The following is a 22,155-nucleotide window of genomic DNA, read 5'->3' on the forward strand; positions in this document are numbered from 1 at the left end:
AATACTGGCCTCCCAGTAACGGCACGTATACAGACTGTTTGTAGCATTGCTCCCCCTCGACGTAAGTCGGCATTGTGCCAACTATATTCTATCCCGATGCAATTTCTGTGTTTCATCGTCAATATGAAGCTCCAACGGTTACAGTAAACACACTGTGATGCGTCGCAATCTAATACTGGCCTCTCAGCAACGGCACATATACTGCTGTTTGAAGCATTGCTCCTCCTGGACGTAAGATGGCATTGTGCCAACTTTATTCTATCCCGATGCAATTTCTGTGTTTCATCGTCAATATGAAGCTCCAAGGGTTACAGTAAACACACTGTGGTGCGACGCAATCTAATACTGGCCTCTCAGTAACGGCACGAATACAGACTGTTTGTAGCATTGCTCCCCCTGGACGTAAGTCGGCATTGTGCCAACTATATTCTATCCCGATGCAATTTCTGTGTTTCATCGTCAATATGAAGCTCCAAGGGTTACAGTAAACACACTGTGGTGCGTCGCAATCTAATACTGGCCTCTCAGCAACGGCACGTATACAGACTGTTTGTAGCATTGCTCCCCCTGGACGTAAGTCGGCATTGTGCCAACTATATTCTATTCCGATGCAATATCTGTGTTTCATCGTCAATATGAAGCTCCAAGGGTTACAGTAAACACCCAGTTGTGCGTCGCATTCTAATACTGGCCTCTCACCAACGGCACGTATACTGCTGTTTGAAGCATTGCTCCCCCTGGACGTAAGTCGGCATTGTGCCAACTATATTCTATCCCGATGCAATTTCTGTGTTTCATCGTCAATATGAAGCTCCAAGGGTTACAGTAAACACACTGTGGTGCGTCGCAATCTAATACTGGCCTCTCAGCAACGGCACGTATACAGACTGTTTGTAGCATTGCTCCCCCTGGACGTAAGTCGGCATTGTGCCAACTATATTCTATCCCGATGCAATTTCTGTGTTTCATCGTCAATATGAAGCTCCAAGGGTTATAGTAAACACAGTGTGGTGCTTCGCAATCTAATACTGGCCTCTCAGCAACGGCACGTATACTGCTGTTTGTAGCATTGCTCCCCCTGGACGTAAGTCGGCATTGTGCCAACTATATTCTATCCCGATGCAATTTCTGTGTTTCATCGTCAATATGAAGGTCCAAGGGTTACAGTAAACACACCGTGGTGCGTCGCAATCTAATACTGGCCTCTCAGCAACGGCACGTATACAGACTGTTTGTAGCATTGCTCCCCCTGGACGTAAGTCGGCATTGTGCCAACTATATTCTATCCCGATGCAATTTCTGTGTTACATCGTCAATATGAAGCTCCAAGGGTTACAGTAAACACACTGTGGTGCGTCGCAATCTAATACTGGCCTCTCAGTAACGGCACGTATACAGACTGTTTGCAGCATAGCTCCCCCTGGACGTAAGTCGGCATTGTGCCAACTATATTCTATCCCGATGCAATTTCTGTGTTTCATCGTCAATATGAAGCTCCAAGGGTTACAGTAAACACCCAGTGGTGCGTCGCAATCTAATACTGGCCTCTCAGCAACGGCACGTATACAGACTGTTTGTGGCATTGCTCCCCCTGGACGTAAGTCGGCATTGTGCCAACTATATTCTATCCCGATGCAATTTCTGTGTTTCATCGTCAATATGAAGCTCCAAGGGTTACAGTAAACACCCAGTGGTGCGTCGCAATCTAATACTGGCCTCTCAGCAACGGCACGTATACTGCTGTTTGAAGCATTGCTCCCCCTGGACGTAAGTCGGCATTGTGCCAACTATAATCTATCCCGATGCAATTTCTGTGTTTCATCGTCAATATGAAGCTCCAAGGGTTACACTAAACACACTGTGGTGCGTCGCAATCTAATACTAGCCTCTCAGCAACGGCCCGTATACAGACTGTTTGTAGCATTGCTCCCCCTGGACGTAAGTCGGCATTGTGCCAACTATATTCTATCCCGATGCAATTTCTGTGTTTCATCGTCAATATGAAGCTCCAAGGGTTACAGTAAACACCCAGTGGTGCTTCGCAATCTAATACTGGCCTCTCAGCAACGGCACGTATACAGACTGTTTGTAGCATTGCTCCCCCTGGACGTAAGTCGGCATTGTGCCAACTATATTCTATTCCGATGCAATTTCTGTGTTTCATCGTCAATATGAAGCTCCAAGGGTTACAGTAAACACCCAGTTGTGCGTCGCATTCTAATACTGGCCTCTCACCAACGGCACGTATACTGCTGTTTGAAGCATTGCTCCCCCTGGACGTAAGTCGGCATTGTGCCAACTATATTCTATCCCGATGCAATTTCTGTGTTTCATCGTCAATATGAAGCTCCAAGGGTTACAGTAAACACAGTGTGGTGCTTCGCAATCTAATACTGGCCTCTCAGCAACGGCACGTATACTGCTGTTTGTAGCATTGCTCCCCCTGGACGTAAGTCGGCATTGTGCCAACTATATTCTATCCCGATGCAATTTCTGTGTTTCATCGTCAATATGAAGGTCGAAGGGTTACAGTAAACACACCGTGGTGCGTCGCAATCTAATACTGGCCTCTCAGCAACGGCACGTATACAGACTGTTTGTAGCATTGCTCCCCCTGGACGTAAGTCGGCATTGTGCCAACTATATTCTATCCCGATGCAATTTCTGTGTTACATCGTCAATATGAAGCTCCAAGGGTTACAGTAAACACCCAGTGGTGCGTCGCAATCTAATACTGGCCTCTCAGCAACGGCACGTATACTGCTGTTTGAAGCATTGCTCCCCCTGGACGTAAGTCGGCATTGTGCCAACTATAATCTATCCCGATGCAATTTCTGTGTTTCATCGTCAATATGAAGCTCCAAGGGTTACACTAAACACACTGTGGTGCGTCGCAATCTAATACTAGCCTCTCAGCAACGGCACGTATACAGACTGTTTGTAGCATTGCTCCCCCTGGACGTAAGTCGGCATTGTGCCAACTATATTCTATCCCGATGCAATTTCTGTGTTTCATCGTCAATATGAAGCTCCAAGGGTTACAGTAAACACCCAGTGGTGCTTCGCAATCTAATACTGGCCTCTCAGCAACGGCACGTATACAGACTGTTTGTAGCATTGCTCCCCCTGGACGTAAGTCGGCATTGTGCCAACTATATTCTATCCCGATGCAATTTCTGTGTTTCATCGTCAATATGAAGCTCCAAGGGTTACAGTAAACACACTGTGGTGCGTCGCAATCTAATACTGGCCTCTCAGCAACGGCACGTATACAGACTGTTTGTAGCATTGCTCCCCCTGGACGTAAGTCGGCATTGTGCCAACTATATTCTATTCCGATGCAATTTCTGTGTTTCATCGTCAATATGAAGCTCCAAGGGTTACAGTAAACACCCACTTGTGCGTCGCATTCTAATACTGGCCTCTCACCAACGGCACGTATACTGCTGTTTGAAGCGTTGCTCCCCCTGGACGTAAGTCGGCATTGTGCCAACTATATTCTATCCCGATGCAATTTCTGTGTTTCATCGTCAATATGAAGCTCCAAGGGTTACAGTAAACACACTGTGGTGCGTCGCAATCTAATACTGGCCTCTCAGCAACGGCACATATACAGACTGTTTGTAGCATTGCTCCCCCTGGACGTAAGTCGGCATTGTGCCAACTATATTCTATCCCGATGCAATTTCTGTGTTTCATCGTCAATATGAAGCTCCAAGGGTTACAGTAAACACACTGTGGTGCGTCGCAATCTAATACTGGCCTCTCAGCAACGGCACGTATACAGATTGTTTGTAGCATTGCTCCCCCTGGACGTAAGTCGGCATTGTGCCAACTATATTCTATCCCGATGCAATTTCTGTGTTTCATCGTCAATCTGAAGCTCCAAGGGTTACAGTAAACACACTGTGGTGCGTCGCAATCTAATACTGGCCTCCCAGTAACGGCACATATACAGACTGTTTGTAGCATTGCTCCCCCTGGACGTAAGTCGGCATTGTGCCAACTATATTCTATCCCGATGCAATTTCTGTGTTTCATCGTCAATATGAAGCTCCAAGGGTTACAGTAAACACACTGTGGTGCGTCGCAATCTAATACTGGCCTCTCAGCAACGGCACGTATACTGCTGTTTGAAGCATTGCTCCCCCTGGACGTAAGTCGGCATTGTGCCAACTATATTCTATCCCGATGCAATTTCTGTGTTTCATCGTCAATATGAAACTCCAAGGGTTACAGTAAACACACTGTGGTGCGTCGCAATCTTATACTGGCCTCTCAGCAACGGCACGTATACAGACTGTTTGTAGCATTGCTCCCCCTGGACATATGTCGGCATTGTGCCAACTATATTCTATCCCGATGCAATTTCTGTGTTTCATCGTCAATATGAAGCTCCAAGTGTTACAGTAAACACACTGTGGTGCGTCGCAATCTAATACTGGCCTCTCAGCAACGGCACGTATACAGACTGTTTGTAGCATTGCTCCCCCTGGACGTAAGTCGGCATTGTGCCAACTATATTCTATCCCGATGCAATTTCTGTGTTTCATCGTCAATATAAAGCTCCAAGAGTTACAGTAAACACACTGTGGTGCGTCGCAATCTAATACTGGCCTCTCAGCAACAGCACGTATACAGACTGTTTGTAGCATTGCTCCCCCTGGACGTAAGTCGGCATTGTGCCAACTATATTCTATCCCGATGCAATTTCTGTGTTTCATCGTCAATATGAAGCTCCAAGAGTTACAGTAAACACACTGTGGTGCGTCGCAATCTAATACTGGCCTCTCACCAACGGCACGTATACAGACTGTTTGTAGCATTGCTCCCCCTGGACGTAAGTCGGCATTGTGCCAACTATATTCTATCCCGATGCAATTTCTGTGTTTCATCGTCAATATGAAGCTCCAAGGGTTACAGTAAACACCCAGTGGTGCGTCGCAATCTAAAACTGGCCTCTCAGCAACGGCACGTATACAGACTGTTTGTAGCATTGCTCCCCCTGGACGTAAGTCGGCATTGTGCCAACTGTATTCTATCCCGATGCAATTTCTGTGTTTCATCGTCAATATGAAGCTCCAAGGGTTACAGTAAACACACTGTGGTGCGTCGCAATCTAATACTGACCTCTCAGTAACGGCACGTATACAGACTGTTTGTAGCATTGCTCCCCCTGGACGTAAGTCGGCATTGTGCCAACTATATTCTATCCCGATGCAATTTCTGTGTTTCATCGTCAATATGAAGCTCCAAGGGTTACAGTAAACACACTGTGGTGCGTCGCAATCTAATACTGGCCTCTCAGCAACGGCACGTATACAGACTGTTTGTAGCATTGCTCCCCCTGGACGTAAGTCGGCATTGTGCCAACTATATTCTATCCCGATGCAATTTCTGTGTTTCATCGTCAATATGAAGCTCCAAGGGTTACAGTAAACACACTGTGGTGCGTCGCAATCTAATACTGGCCTCTCAGCAACGGCACGTATACAGACTGTTTGTAGCATTGCTCCCTCTGGACGTAAGTCGGCATTGTGCCAACTATATTCTATCCCGATGCAATTTCTGTGTTTCATCGTCAATATGAAGCTCCAAGGGTTACAGTAAACACACTGTGGTGCGTCGCAATCTAATACTGGCCTCTCAGCAACGGCACGTATACAGACTGTTTGTAGCATTGCTCCCCCTGGACGTAAGACGGCTTTGTGCCAACTATATTCTATCCCGATGCAATTTCTGTGTTTCATCGTCAATATGATGCTGCAAGGGTTGCATTAAACACACTGTGGTGCGTCGCAATCTAATACTGGCCTCTCAGTAACGGCACGTATACAGAATGTTTGTAGCATTGCTCCCCCTAGAAGTAAGTCGGCATTGTGCCAACTATATTCTATCCCGATGCAATTTCTGTGTTTCATCGTCAATATGAAGCTCCAAGGGTTACAGTAAACACACTGTGGTGCGTCGCAATCTAATACTGGCCTCTCAGCAACGGCACGTATACAGACTGTTTGTAGCATTGCTCCCCCTGGACGTAAGTCGGCATTGTGCCAACTATATTCTATCCCGATGCAATTTCTGTGTTTCATCGTCAATATGAAGCTCCAAGGGTTACAGTAAACACACTGTGGTGCGTCGCAATCTAATACTGGCCTCTCAGCAACGGCACGTATACAGACTGTTTGTAGCATTGCTCCCCCTGCACGTAAGTCGGCATTGTGCCAACTATATTCTATCCCGATGCAATTTCTGTGTTTCATCGTCAATATGAAGCTCCAAGGGTTACAGTAAACACCCAGTGGTGCGTCGCAATCTAATACTGGCCTCTCAGCAACGGCACGTATACAGACTGTTTGTAGCATTGCTCCCCCTGGACGTAAGTCGGCATTGTGCCAACTGTATTCTATCCCGATGCAATTTCTGTGTTTCATCGTCAATATGAAGCTCCAAGGGTTACAGTAAACACACTGTGGTGCGTCGCAATCTAATACTGGCCTCTAAGCAACGGCACGTATACAGACTGTTTGTAGCATTGCTCCCCCTGGACGTAAGTCGGCATTGTGCCAACTATATTCTATCCCGATGCAATTTCTGTGTTACATCGTCAATATGAAGCTCCAAGGGTTACAGTAAACACACTGTGGTGCGTCGCAATCTAATACTGGCCTCTCAGTAACGGCACGTATACAGACTGTTTGCAGCATAGCTCCCCCTGGACGTAAGTCGGCATTGTGCCAACTATATTCTATCCCGATGCAATTTCTGTGTTTCATCGTCAATATGAAGCTCCAAGGGTTACAGTAAACACCCAGTGGTGCGTCGCAATCTAATACTGGCCTCTCAGCAACGGCACGTATACAGACTGTTTGTGGCATTGCTCCCCCTGGACGTAAGTCGGCATTGTGCCAACTATATTCTATCCCGATGCAATTTCTGTGTTTCATCGTCAATATGAAGCTCCAAGGGTTACAGTAAACACCCAGTGGTGCGTCGCAATCTAATACTGGCCTCTCAGCAACGGCACGTATACTGCTGTTTGAAGCATTGCTCCCCCTGGACGTAAGTCGGCATTGTGCCAACTATAATCTATCCCGATGCAATTTCTGTGTTTCATCGTCAATATGAAGCTCCAAGGGTTACACTAAACACACTGTGGTGCGTCGCAATCTAATACTAGCCTCTCAGCAACGGCCCGTATACAGACTGTTTGTAGCATTGCTCCCCCTGGACGTAAGTCGGCATTGTGCCAACTATATTCTATCCCGATGCAATTTCTGTGTTTCATCGTCAATATGAAGCTCCAAGGGTTACAGTAAACACCCAGTGGTGCTTCGCAATCTAATACTGGCCTCTCAGCAACGGCACGTATACAGACTGTTTGTAGCATTGCTCCCCCTGGACGTAAGTCGGCATTGTGCCAACTATATTCTATCCCGATGCAATTTCTGTGTTTCATCGTCAATATGAAGCTCCAAGGCTTACAGTAAACACACTGTGGTGCGTCGCAATCTAATACTGGCCTCTCAGCAACGGCACGTATACAGACTGTTTGTAGCACTGCTCCCCCTGGACGTAAGTCGGCATTGTGCCAACTATATTCTATTCCGATGCAATTTCTGTGTTTCATCGTCAATATGAAGCTCCAAGGGTTACAGTAAACACCCAGTTGTGCGTCGCATTCTAATACTGGCCTCTCACCAACGGCACGTATACTGCTGTTTGAAGCATTGCTCCCCCTGGACGTAAGTCGGCATTGTGCCAACTATATTCTATCCCGATGCAATTTCTGTGTTTCATCGTCAATATGAAGCTCCAAGGGTTACAGTAAACACACTGTGGTGCGTCGCAATCTAATACTGGCCTCTCAGCAACGGCACGTATACAGACTGTTTGTAGCATTGCTCCCCCTGGACGTAAGTCGGCATTGTGCCAACTATATTCTATCCCGATGCAATTTCTGTGTTTCATCGTCAATATGAAGCTCCAAGGGTTACAGTAAACACAGTGTGGTGCTTCGCAATCTAATACTGGCCTCTCAGCAACGGCACGTATACTGCTGTTTGTAGCATTGCTCCCCCTGGACGTAAGTCGGCATTGTGCCAACTATATTCTATCCCGATGCAATTTCTATGTATCATCGTCAATATGAAGGTCGAAGGGTTACAGTAAACACACCGTGGTGCGTCGCAATCTAATACTGGCCTCTCAGCAACGGCACGTATACAGACTGTTTGTAGCATTGCTCCCCCTGGACGTAAGTCGGCATTGTGCCAACTATATTCTATCCCGATGCAATTTCTGTGTTACATCGTCAATATGAAGCTCCAAGGGTTACAGTAAACACACTGTGGTGCGTCGCAATCTAATACTGGCCTCTCAGTAACGGCACGTATACAGACTGTTTGCAGCATAGCTCCCCCTGGACGTAAGTCGGCATTGTGCCAACTATATTCTATCCCGATGCAATTTCAGTGTTTCATCGTCAATATGAAGCTCCAAGGGTTACAGTAAACACCCAGTGGTGCGTCGCAATCTAATACTGGCCTCTCAGCAACGGCACGTATACAGACTGTTTGTGGCATTGCTCCCCCTGGACGTAAGTCGGCATTGTGCCAACTATATTCTATCCCGATGCAATTTCTGTGTTTCATCGTCAATATGAAGCTCCAAGGGTTACAGTAAACACCCAGTGGTGCGTCGCAATCTAATACTGGCCTCTCAGCAACGGCACGTATACTGCTGTTTGAAGCATTGCTCCCCCTGGACGTAAGTCGGCATTGTGCCAACTATAATCTATCCCGATGCAATTTCTGTGTTTCATCGTCAATATGAAGCTCCAAGGGTTACACTAAACACACTGTGGTGCGTCGCAATCTAATACTACCCTCTCAGCAACGGCACGTATACAGACTGTTTGTAGCATTTCTCCCCCTGGACGTAAGTCGGCATTGTGCCAACTATATTCTATCCCGATGCAATTTCTGTGTTTCATCGTCAATATGAAGCTCCAAGGGTTACAGTAAACACCCAGTGGTGCTTCGCAATCTAATACTGGCCTCTCAGCAACGGCACGTATACAGACTGTTTGTAGCATTGCTCCCCCTGGACGTAAGTCGGCATTGTGCCAACTATATTCTATCCCGATGCAATTTCTGTGTTTCATCGTCAATATGAAGCTCCAAGGGTTACAGTAAACACACTGTGGTGCGTCGCAATCTAATACTGGCCTCTCAGCAACGGCACGTATACAGACTGTTTGTAGCATTGCTCCCCCTGGACGTAAGTCGGCATTGTGCCAACTATATTCTATTCCGATGCAATTTCTGTGTTTCATCGTCAATATGAAGCTCCAAGGGTTACAGTAAACACCCAGTTGTGCGTCGCATTCTAATACTGGCCTCTCACCAACGGCACGTATACTGCTGTTTGAAGCGTTGCTCCCCCTGGACGTAAGTCGGCATTGTGCCAACTATATTCTATCCCGATGCAATTTCTGTGTTTCATCGTCAATATGAAGCTCCAAGGGTTACAGTAAACACACTGTGGTGCGTCGCAATCTAATACTGGCCTCTCAGCAACGGCACATATACAGACTGTTTGTAGCATTGCTCCTCCTGGACGTAAGTCGGCATTGTGCCAACTATATTCTATCCCGATGCAATTTCTGTGTTTCATCGTCAATATGAAGCTCCAAGGGTTACAGTAAACACACTGTGGTGCGTCGCAATCTAATACTGGCCTCTCAGCAACGGCACGTATACAGATTGTTTGTAGCATTGCTCCCCCTGGACGTAAGTCGGCATTGTGCCAACTATATTCTATCCCGATGCAATTTCTGTGTTTCATCGTCAATCTGAAGCTCCAAGGGTTACAGTAAACACACTGTGGTGCGTCGCAATCTAATACTGGCCTCCCAGTAACGGCACATATACAGACTGTTTGTAGCATTGCTCCCCCTGGACGTAAGTCGGCATTGTGCCAACTATATTCTATCCCGATGCAATTTCTGTGTTTCATCGTCAATATGAAGCTCCAAGGGTTACAGTAAACACACTGTGGTGCGTCGCAATCTAATACTGGCCTCTCAGCAACGGCACGTATACTGCTGTTTGAAGCATTGCTCCCCCTGGACTTAAGATGGCCTTGTGCCAACTACATTCTATCCCGATGCAATTTCTGTGTTTCATCGTCAATATGAAGCTCCAAGGGTTACAGTAAACACACTGTGGTGCGTCGCAATCTAATACTGGCCTCTCAGCAACGGCACGTATACAGACTGTTTGTAGCATTGCTCCCCCTGGACGTAAGTCGGCATTGTGCCAACTATATTCTATCCCGATGCAATTTCTGTGTTTCATCGTCAATATGAAACTCCAAGGGTTACAGTAAACACACTGTGGTGCGTCGCAATCTTATACTGGCCTCTCAGCAACGGCACGTATACAGACTGTTTGTAGCATTGCTCCCCCTGGACATATGTCGGCATTGTGCCAACTATATTCTATCCCGATGCAATTTCTGTGTTTCATCGTCAATCTGAAGCTCCAAGGGTTACAGTAAACACACTGTGGTGCGTCGCAATCTAATACTGGCCTCCCAGTAACGGCACATATACAGACTGTTTGTAGCATTGCTCCCCCTGGACGTAAGTCGGCATTGTGCCAACTATATTCTATCCCGATGCAATTTCTGTGTTTCATCGTCAATATGAAGCTCCAAGGGTTACAGTAAACACACTGTGGTGCGTCGCAATCTAATACTGGCCTCTCAGCTACGGCACGTATACTGCTGTTTGAAGCATTGCTCCCCCTGGACTTAAGATGGCCTTGTGCCAACTACATTCTATCCCGATGCAATTTCTGTGTTTCATCGTCAATATGAAGCTCCAAGGGTTACAGTAAACACACTGTGGTGCGTCGCAATCTAATACTGGCCTCTCAGCAACGGCACGTATACAGACTGTTTGTAGCATTGCTCCCCCTGGACGTAAGTCGGCATTGTGCCAACTATATTCTATCCCGATGCAATTTCTGTGTTTCATCGTCAATATGAAACTCCAAGGGTTACAGTAAACACACTGTGGTGCGTCGCAATCTTATACTGGCCTCTCAGCAACGGCACGTATACAGACTGTTTGTAGCATTGCTCCCCCTGGACATATGTCGGCATTGTGCCAACTATATTCTATCCCGATGCAATTTCTGTGTTTCATCGTCAATATGAAGCTCCAAGTGTTACAGTAAACACACTGTGGTGCGTCGCAATCTAATACTGGCCTCTCAGCAACGGCACGTATACAGACTGTTTGTAGCATTGCTCCCCCTGGACGTAAGTCGGCATTGTGCCAACTATATTCTATCCCGATGCAATTTCTGTGTTTCATCGTCAATATGAAGCTCCAAGAGTTACAGTAAACACACTGTGGTGCGTCGCAATCTAATACTGGCCTCTCAGCAACAGCACGTATACAGACTGTTTGTAGCATTGCTCCCCCTGGACGTAAATCGGCATTGTGCCAACTATATTCTATCCCGATGCAATTTCTGTGTTTCATCGTCAATATGAAGCTCCAAGAGTTACAGTAAACACACTGTGGTGCGTCGCAATCTAATACTGGCCTCTCACCAACGGCACGTATACAGACTGTTTGTAGCATTGCTCCCCCTGGACGTAAGTCGGCATTGTGCCAACTATATTCTATCCCGATGCAATTTCTGTGTTTCATCGTCAATATGAAGCTCCAAGGGTTACAGTAAACACCCAGTGGTGCGTCGCAATCTAAAACTGGCCTCTCAGCAACGGCACGTATACAGACTGTTTGTAGCATTGCTCCCCCTGGACGTAAGTCGGCATTGTGCCAACTGTATTCTATCCCGATGCAATTTCTGTGTTTCATCGTCAATATGAAGCTCCAAGGGTTACAGTAAACACACTGTGGTGCGTCGCAATCTAATACTGGCCTCTCAGTAACGGCACGTATACAGACTGTTCGTAGCATTGCTCCCCCTGGACGTAAGTCGGCATTGTGCCAACTATATTCTATCCCGATGCAATTTCTGTGTTTCATCGTCAATATGAAGCTCCAAGGGTTACAGTAAACACACTGTGGTGCGTCGCAATCTAATACTGGCCACTCAGCAACGGCACGTATACAGACTGTTTGTAGCATTGCTCACCCTGGACGTAAGTCGGCATTGTGCCAACTATATTCTATCCCGATGCAATTTCTGTGTTTCATCGTGAATATGAAGCTCCAAGGGTTACAGTAAACACACTGTGGTGCGTCGCAATCTAATACTGGCCTCTCAGCAACGGCACGTATACAGACTGTTTGTAGCATTGCTCCCCCTGGACGTAAGTCGGCATTGTGCCAACTATATTCTATCCCGATGCAATTTCTGTGTTTCATCGTCAATATGAAGCTCCAAGGGTTACAGTAAACACACTGTGGTGCGTCGCAATCTAATACTGGCCTCTCAGCAACGGCACGTATACAGACTGTTTGTAGCATTGCTCCCCCTGGACGTAAGTCGGCATTGTGCCAACTATATTCTATCCCGATGCAATTTCTGTGTTTCATCGTCAATATGAAGCTCCAAGGGTTACAGTAAACACACTGTGGTGCGTCGCAATCTAATACTGGCCTCTCAGCAACGGCACGTATACAGACTGTTTGTAGCATTGCTCCCCCTGGACGTAAGACGGCTTTGTGCCAACTATATTCTATCCCGATGCAATTTCTGTGTTTCATCGTCAATATGATGCTGCAAGGGTTGCATTAAACACACTGTGGTGCGTCGCAATCTAATACTGGCCTCTCAGTAACGGCACGTATACAGAATGTTTGTAGCATTGCTCCCCCTAGAAGTAAGTCGGCATTGTGCCAACTATATTCTATCCCGATGCAATTTCTGTGTTTCATCGTCAATATGAAGCTCCAAGGGTTACAGTAAACACACTGTGGTGCGTCGCAATCTAATACTGGCCTCTCAGCAACGGCACGTATACAGACTGTTTGTAGCATTGCTCCCCCTGGACGTAAGTCGGCATTGTGCCAACTATATTCTATCCCGATGCAATTTCTGTGTTTCATCGTCAATATGAAGCTCCAAGGGTTACAGTAAACACACTGTGGTGCGTCGCAATCTAATACTGGCCTCTCAGCAACGGCACGTATACAGACTGTTTGTAGCATTGCTCCCCCTGCACGTAAGTCGGCATTGTGCCAACTATATTCTATCCCGATGCAATTTCTGTGTTTCATCGTCAATATGAAGCTCCAAGGGTTACAGTAAACACCCAGTGGTGCGTCGCAATCTAATACTGGCCTCTCAGCAACGGCACGTATACAGACTGTTTGTAGCATTGCTCCCCCTGGACGTAAGTCGGCATTGTGCCAACTGTATTCTATCCCGATGCAATTTCTGTGTTTCATCGTCAATATGAAGCTCCAAGGGTTACAGTAAACACACTGTGGTGCGTCGCAATCTAATACTGGCCTCTCAGCAACGGCACGTATACAGACTGTTTGTAGCATTTCTCTCCCTGGACGGAAGTCGGCATTGTGCCAACTATATTCTTTCCCGATGCAATTTCTGTGTTTCATCGTCAATATGAAGCTCCAAGGGTTACAGTAAACACACTGTCGTGCGTCGCAATCTAATACTGGCCTCTCAGCAACGGCACGTATACAGACTGTTTGTAGCATTGCTCCCCCTGGACGTAAGTCGCTATTGTGCCAACTATATTCTATCCCGATGCAATTTCGGTGTTTCATCGTCAATATGAAGCTCCAAGGGTTACAGTAAACACACTGTGGTGCGTCGCAATCTAATACTGGCCTCTCAGCAACGGCACGTATACAGACTGTTTGTAGCATTGCTCCCCCTGGACGTAAGTCGGCTTTGTGCCAACTATATTCTATCCCGATGCAATTTCTGTGTTTCATCGTCAATATGAAGCTCCAAGGGTTACAGTAAACACCCAGTGGTGCGTCGCAATCTAATACTGGCCTCTCAGCAACGGCACGTATACAGACTGTTTGTAGCATTGCTCCCCCTGGACGTAAGTCGGCATTGTGCCAACTATATTCTATCCCGATGCAATTTCTGTGTTTCATCGTCAATATGAAGCTCCAAGGGTTACAGTAAACACACTGTGGTGCGTCGCAATCTAATACTGGCCTCTCAGCAACGGCACGTATACAGATTGTTTGTAGCATTGCTCCCCCTGGACGTAAGTCGGCATTGTGCCAACTATATTCTATCCCGATGCAATTTCTGTGTTTCATCGTCAATCTGAAGCTCCAAGGGTTACAGTAAACACACTGTGGTGCGTCGCAATCTAATACTGGCCTCCCAGTAACGGCACATATACAGACTGTTTGTAGCATTGCTCCCCCTGGACGTAAGTCGGCATTGTGCCAACTATATTCTATCCCGATGCAATTTCTGTGTTTCATCGTCAATATGAAGCTCCAAGGGTTACAGTAAACACACTGTGGTGCGTCGCAATCTAATACTGGCCTCTCAGCAACGGCACGTATACTGCTGTTTGAAGCATTGCTCCCCCTGGACTTAAGATGGCCTTGTGCCAACTACATTCTATCCCGATGCAATTTCTGTGTTTCATCATCAATATGAAGCTCCAAGGGTTACAGTAAACACACTGTGGTGCGTCGCAATCTAATACTGGCCTCTCAGCAACGGCACGTATACAGACTGTTTGTAGCATTGCTCCCCCTGGACGTAAGTCGGCATTGTGCCAACTATATTCTATCCCGATGCAATTTCTGTGTTTCATCGTCAATATGAAACTCCAAGGGTTACAGTAAACACACTGTGGTGCGTCGCAATCTTATACTGGCCTCTCAGCAACGGCACGTATACAGACTGTTTGTAGCATTGCTCCCCCTGGACATATGTCGGCATTGTGCCAACTATATTCTATCCCGATGCAATTTCTGTGTTTCATCGTCAATATGAAGCTCCAACGGTTACAGTAAACACACTGTGGTGCATCGCAATCTAATACTGGCCTCTCAGCAACGGCACGTATACAGACTGTTTGTAGCATTGCTCCCCCTGGACGTAAGTCGGCATTGTGCCAACTATATTCTATCCCGATGCAATTTCTGTGTTTCATCGTCAATATGAAGCTCCAAGAGTTACAGTAAACACACTGTGGTGCGTCGAAATCTAATACAGGCCTCTCAGCAACGGCACGTATACTGCTGTTTGAAGCATTGCTCCCCTTGGACGTAAGTCGGCATTGTGCCAACTATATTCTATCCCGATGCAATTTCTGTGTTTCATCGTCAATATGAAGCTCCAAGGGTTACAGTAAACACACTGTGGTGCGTCGCAATCTAATACTGGCCTCCCAGTAACGGCACGTATACAGACTGTTTGTAGCATTGCTCCCCCTGGACGTAAGTCGGCATTGTGCCAACTATATTCTATCCCGATGCAATTTCTGTGTTTCATCGTCAATATGAAGCTCCAACGGTTACAGTAAACACACTGTGATGCGTCGCAATCTAATACTGGCCTCTCAGCAACGGCACATATACTGCTGTTTGAAGCATTGCTCCCCCTGGACGTAAGATGGCATTGTGCCAACTTTATTCTATCCCGATGCAATTTCTGTGTTTCATCGTCAATATGAAGCTCCAAGGGTTACAGTAAACACACTGTGGTGCGTCGCAATCTAATACTGGCCTCTCAGCAACGGCACGTATACAGACTGTTTGTAGCATTGCTCCCCCTGGACGTAAGTCGGCATTGTGCCAACTATATTCTATCCCGATGCAATTTCTGTGTTTCATCGTCAATATGAAGCTCCAAGGGTTACAGTAAACACACTGTGGTGCGTCGCAATCTTATACTGGCCTCTCAGCAACGGCACGTATACAGACTGTTTGTAGCATTGCTCCCCCTGGACATATGTCGGCATTGTGCCAACTATATTCTATCCCGATGCAATTTCTGTGATTCATCGTCAATATGAAGCTCCAACGGTTACAGTAAACACACTGTGGTGCGTCGCAATCTAATACTGGCCTCTCAGCAACGGCACGTATACAGACTGTTTGTAGCATTGCTCCCCCTGGACGTAAGTCGGCATTGTGCCAACTATATTCTATCCCGATGCAATTTCTGTGTTTCATCGTCAATATGAAGCTCCAAGGGATACAGTAAACACTGTGTGGGGCGTCGCAATCTAATACTGGCCTCTCAGCAACGGCACGTATACAGACTGTTTGTAGCATTGCTCCCCCTGGACGTAAGTCGGCATTGTGCCAACTATATTCTATCCCGATGCAATTTCTGTGTTTCATCGTCAATATGAAGCTCCAAGGGTTACAGTAAACACACTGTGGTGCGTCGCAATCTAATACAGGCCTCTCAGCAACGGCACGTATACTGCTGTTTGAAGCATTGCTCCCCTTGGACGTAAGTCGGCATTGTGCCAACTATATTCTATCCCGATGCAATTTCTGTGTTTCATCGTCAATATGAAGCTCCAAGGGTTACAGTAAACACACTGTGGTGCGTCGCAATCTAATACTGGCCTCCCAGTAACGGCACGTATACAGACTGTTTGTAGCATTGCTCCCCCTGGACGTAAGTCGGCATTGTGCCAACTATATTCTATCCCGATGCAATTTCTGTGTTTCATCGTCAATATGAAGCTCCAAGGGTTACAGTAAACACCCAGTTGTGCGTCGCATTCTAATACTGGCCTCTCAGCAACGGCACGTATACTGCTGTTTGAAGCATTGCTCCCCCTGGACGTAAGTCGGCATTGTGCCAACTATATTCTATCCCGATGCAATTTCTGTGTTTCATCGTCAATATGAAGCTCCAAGGGTTACAGTAACCACACTGTGGTGCGTCGCAATTTAATACTGGCCTCTCAGTAACGGCACGTATACAGACTGTTTGTAGCATTGCTCCCCCTGGACGTAAGTCGGCATTGTGCCAACTATATTCTATCCCGATGCAATTTCTGTGTTTCATCGTCTATATGAAGCTCCAAGGGTTATAGTAAACACAGTGTGGTGCTTCGCAATCTAATACTGGCCTCTCAGCAACGGCACGTATACTGCTGTTTGTAGCATTGCTCCCCCTGGACGTAAGTCGGCATTGTGCCAACTATATTCTATCCCGATGCAATTTCTGTGTTTCATCGTCAATATGAAGGTCCAAGGGTTACAGTAAACACACCGTGGTGCGTCGCAATCTAATACTGGCCTCTCAGCAACGGCACGTATACAGACTGTTTGTAGCATTGCTCCCCCTGGACGTAAGTCGGCATTGTGCCAACTATATTCTATCCCGATGCAATTTCTGTGTTACATCGTCAATATGAAGCTCCAAGGGTTACAGTAAACACACTGTGGTGCGTCGCAATCTAATACTGGCCTCTCAGTAACGGCACGTATACAGACTGTTTGCAGCATAGCTCCCCCTGGACGTAAGTCGGCATTGTGCCAACTATATTCTATCCCGATGCAATTTCTGTGTTTCATCGTCAATATGAAGCTCCAAGGGTTACAGTAAACACACTGTGGTGCGTCGCAATCTAATACTGGCCTCTCAGCAACGGCACGTATACAGACTGTTTGTGGCATTGCTCCCCCTGGACGTAAGTCGGCATTGTGCCAACTATATTCTATCCCGATGCAATTTCTGTGTTTCATCGTCAATATGAAGCTCCAAGGGTTACAGTAAACACCCAGTGGTGCGTCGCAATCTAATACTGGCCTCTCAGCAACGGCACGTATACTGCTGTTTGAAGCATTGCTCCCCCTGGACGTAAGTCGGCATTGTGCCAACTATAATCTATCCCGATGCAATTTCTGTGTTTCATCGTCAATATGAAGCTCCAAGGGTTACACTAAACACACTGTGGTGCGTCGCAATCTAATACTAGCCTCTCAGCAACGGCCCGTATACAGACTGTTTGTAGCATTGCTCCCCCTGGACGTAAGTCGGCATTGTGCCAACTATATTCTATCCCGATGCAATTTCTGTGTTTCATCGTCAATATGAAGCTCCAAGGGTTACAGTAAACACCCAGTGGTGCTTCGCAATCTAATACTGGCCTCTCAGCAACGCCACGTATACAGACTGTTTGTAGCATTGCTCCCCCTGGACGTAAGTCGGCATTGTGCCAACTATATTCTATCCCGATGCAATTTCTGTGTTTCATCGTCAATATGAAGCTCCAAGGGTTACAGTAAACACACTGTGGTGCGTCGAAATCTAATACTGGCCTCTCAGCAACGGCACGTATACAGACTGTTTGTAGCATTGCTCCCCCTGGACGTAAGTCGGCATTGTGCCAACTATATTCTGTTCCGATGCAATTTCTGTGTTTCATCGTCAATATGAAGCTCCAAGGGTTACAGTAAACACCCAGTTGTGCGTCGCATTCTAATACTGGCCTCTCACCAACGGCACGTATACTGCTGTTTGAAGCATTGCTCCCCCTGGACGTAAGTCGGCATTGTGCCAACTATATTCTATCCCGATGCAATTTCTGTGTTTCATCGTCAATATGAAGCTCCAAGGGTTACAGTAAACACACTGTGGTGCGTCGCAATCTAATACTGGCCTCTCAGCAACGGCACGTATACAGACTGTTTGTAGCATTGCTCCCCCTGGACGTAAGTCGGCATTGTGCCAACTATATTCTATCCCGATGCAATTTCTGTGTTTCATCGTCAATATGAAGCTCCAAGGGTTACAGTAAACACAGTGTGGTGCTTCGCAATCTAATACTGGCCTCTCAGCAACGGCACGTATACTGCTGTTTGTAGCATTGCTCCCCCTGGACGTAAGTCGGCATTGTGCCAACTATATTCTATCCCGATGCAATTTCTGTGTTTCATCGTCAATATGAAGGTCGAAGGGTTACAGTAAACACACCGTGGTGCGTCGCAATCTAATACTGGCCTCTCAGCAACGGCACGTATACAGACTGTTTGTAGCATTGCTCCCCCTGGACGTAAGTCGGCATTGTGCCAACTATATTCTATCCCGATGCAATTTCTGTGTTACATCGTCAATATGAAGCTCCAAGGGTTACAGTAAACACACTGTGGTGCGTCGCAATCTAATACTGGCCTCTCAGTAACGGCACGTATACAGACTGTTTGCAGCATAGCTCCCCCTGGACGTAAGTCGGCATTGTGCCAACTATATTCTATCCCGATGCAATTTCTGTGTTTCATCGTCAATATGAAGCTCCAAGGGTTACAGTAAACACCCAGTGGTGCGTCGCAATCTAATACTGGCCTCTCAGCAACGGCACGTATACAGACTGTTTGTGGCATTGCTCCCCCTGGACGTAAGTCGGCATTGTGCCAACTATATTCTATCCCGATGCAATTTCTGTGTTTCATCGTCAATATGAAGCTCCAAGGGTTACAGTAAACACCCAGTGGTGCGTCGCAATCTAATACTGGCCTCTCAGCAACGGCACGTATACTGCTGTTTGAAGCATTGCTCCCCCTGGACGTAAGTCGGCATTGTGCCAACTATAATCTATCCCGATGCAATTTCTGTGTTTCATCGTCAATATGAAGCTCCAAGGGTTACACTAAACACACTGTGGTGCGTCGCAATCTAATACTAGCCTCTCAGCAACGGCACGTATACAGACTGTTTGTAGCATTGCTCCCCCTGGACGTAAGTCGGCATTGTGCCAACTATATTCTATCCCGATGCAATTTCTGTGTTTCATCGTCAATATGAAGCTCCAAGGGTTACAGTAAACACCCAGTGGTGCTTCGCAATCTAATACTGGCCTCTCAGCAACGGCACGTATACAGATTGTTTGTAGCATTGCTCCCCCTGGACGTAAGTCGGCATTGTGCCAACTATATTCTATCCCGATGCAATTTCTGTGTTTCATCGTCAATATGAAGCTCCAAGGGTTACAGTAAACACACTGTGGTGCGTCGCAATCTAATACTGGCCTCTCAGCAACGGCACGTATACAGACTGTTTGTAGCATTACTCCCCCTGGACGTAAGTCGGCATTGTGCCAACTATATTCTATTCCGATGCAATTTCTGTGTTTCATCGTCAATATGAAGCTCCAAGGGTTACAGTAAACACCCAGTTGTGCGTCGCATTCTAATACTGGCCTCTCACCAACGGCACGTATACTGCTGTTTGAAGCATTGCTCCCCCTGGACGTAAGTCGGCATTGTGCCAACTATATTCTATCCCGATGCAATTTCTGTGTTTCATCGTCAATATGAAGCTCCAAGGGTTACAGTAAACACACTGTGGTGCGTCGCAATCTAATACTGGCCTCTCAGCAACGGCACGTATACAGACTGTTTGTAGCATTGCTCCCCCTGGACGTAAGTCGGCATTGTGCCAACTATATTCTATCCCGATGCAATTTCTGTGTTTCATCGTCAATATGAAGCTCCAAGGGTTACAGTAAACACACTGTGGTGCTTCGCAATCTAATACTGGCCTCTCAGCAACGGCACGTATACTGCTGTTTGTAGCATTGCTCCCCCTGGACGTAAGTCGGCATTGTGCCAACTATATTCTATCCCGATGCAATTTCTGTGTTTCATCGTCAATATGAAGCTCCAAGGGTTACAGTAAACACACCGTGGTGCGTCGCAATCTAATACTGGCCTCTCAGCAACGGCACGTATACAGACTGTTTGTAGCATTGCTCCCCCTGGACGTAAGTCGGCATTGTGCCAACTATATTCTATCCCGATGCAATTTCTGTGTTACATCGTCAATATGAAGCTCCAAGGGTTACAGTAAACACACTGTGGTGCGTCGCAATCTAATACTGGCCTCTCAGTAACGGCACGTATACAGACTGTTTGCAGCATAGCTCCCCCTGGACGTAAGTCGGCATTGTGCCAACTATATTCTATCCCGATGCAATTTCTGTGTTTCATCGTCAATATGAAGCTCCAAGGGTTACAGTAAACACCCAGTGGTGCGTCGCAATCTAATACTGGCCTCTCAGCAACGGCACGTATACAGACTGTTTGTGGCATTGCTCCCCCTGGACGTAAGTCGGCATTGTGCCAACTATATTCTATCCCGATGCAATTTCTGTGTTTCATCGTCAATATGAAGCTCCAAGGGTTACAGTAAACACCCAGTGGTGCGTCGCAATCTAATACTGGCCTCTCAGCAACGGCACGTATACTGCTGTTTGAAGCATTGCTCCCCCTGGACGTAAGTCGGCATTGTGCCAACTATAATCTATCCCGATGCAATTTCTGTGTTTCATCGTCAATATGAAGCTCCAAGGGTTACACTAAACACACTGTGGTGCGTCGCAATCTAATACTAGCCTCTCAGCAACGGCCCGTATACAGACTGTTTGTAGCATTGCTCCCCCTGGACGTAAGTCGGCATTGTGCCAACTATATTCTATCCCGATGCAATTTCTGTGTTTCATCGTCAATATGAAGCTCCAAGGGTTACAGTAAACACCCAGTGGTGCTTCGCAATCTAATACTGGCCTCTCAGCAACGGCACGTATACTGCTGTTTGTAGCATTGCTCCCCCTGGACGTAAGTCGGCATTGTGCCAACTATATTCTATCCCGATGCAATTTCTGTGTTTCATCGTCAATATGAAGCTCCAAGGGTTACAGTAATCACACTGTGGTGCGTCGCAATCTAATACTGGCCTCTCAGTAACGGCACGTATACAGACTGTTTGTAGCATTGCTCCCCCTGGACGTAAGTCGGCATTGTGCCAACTATATTCTATCCCGATGCAATTTCTGTGTTTCATCGTCAATATGAAGCTCCAAGGGTTACAGTAAACACACTGTGGTGCGTCGCAATCTAATACTGGCCTCTCAGCAACGGCACGTATACAGACTGTTTGTAGCATTGCTCCCCCTGGACGTAAGTCGGCATTGTGCCAACTATATTCTATCCCGATGCAATTTCTGTGTTTCATCGTCAATATGAAGCTCCAAGGGTTACAGTGAACACCCAGTGGTGCGTCGCAATCTAATACTGGCCTCCCAGTAACGGCACGTATACAGACTGTTTGTAGCATTGCTCCCCCTGGACGTAAGTCGGCATTGTGCCAACTATATTCTATCCCGATGCAATTTCTGTGTTTCATCGTCAATATG

The sequence above is a fragment of the Schistocerca cancellata genome, chromosome 9 (genome assembly GCF_023864275.1).
Source record: "Schistocerca cancellata isolate TAMUIC-IGC-003103 chromosome 9, iqSchCanc2.1, whole genome shotgun sequence".
NCBI classification, from domain to species: domain Eukaryota; kingdom Metazoa; phylum Arthropoda; class Insecta; order Orthoptera; family Acrididae; genus Schistocerca; species Schistocerca cancellata.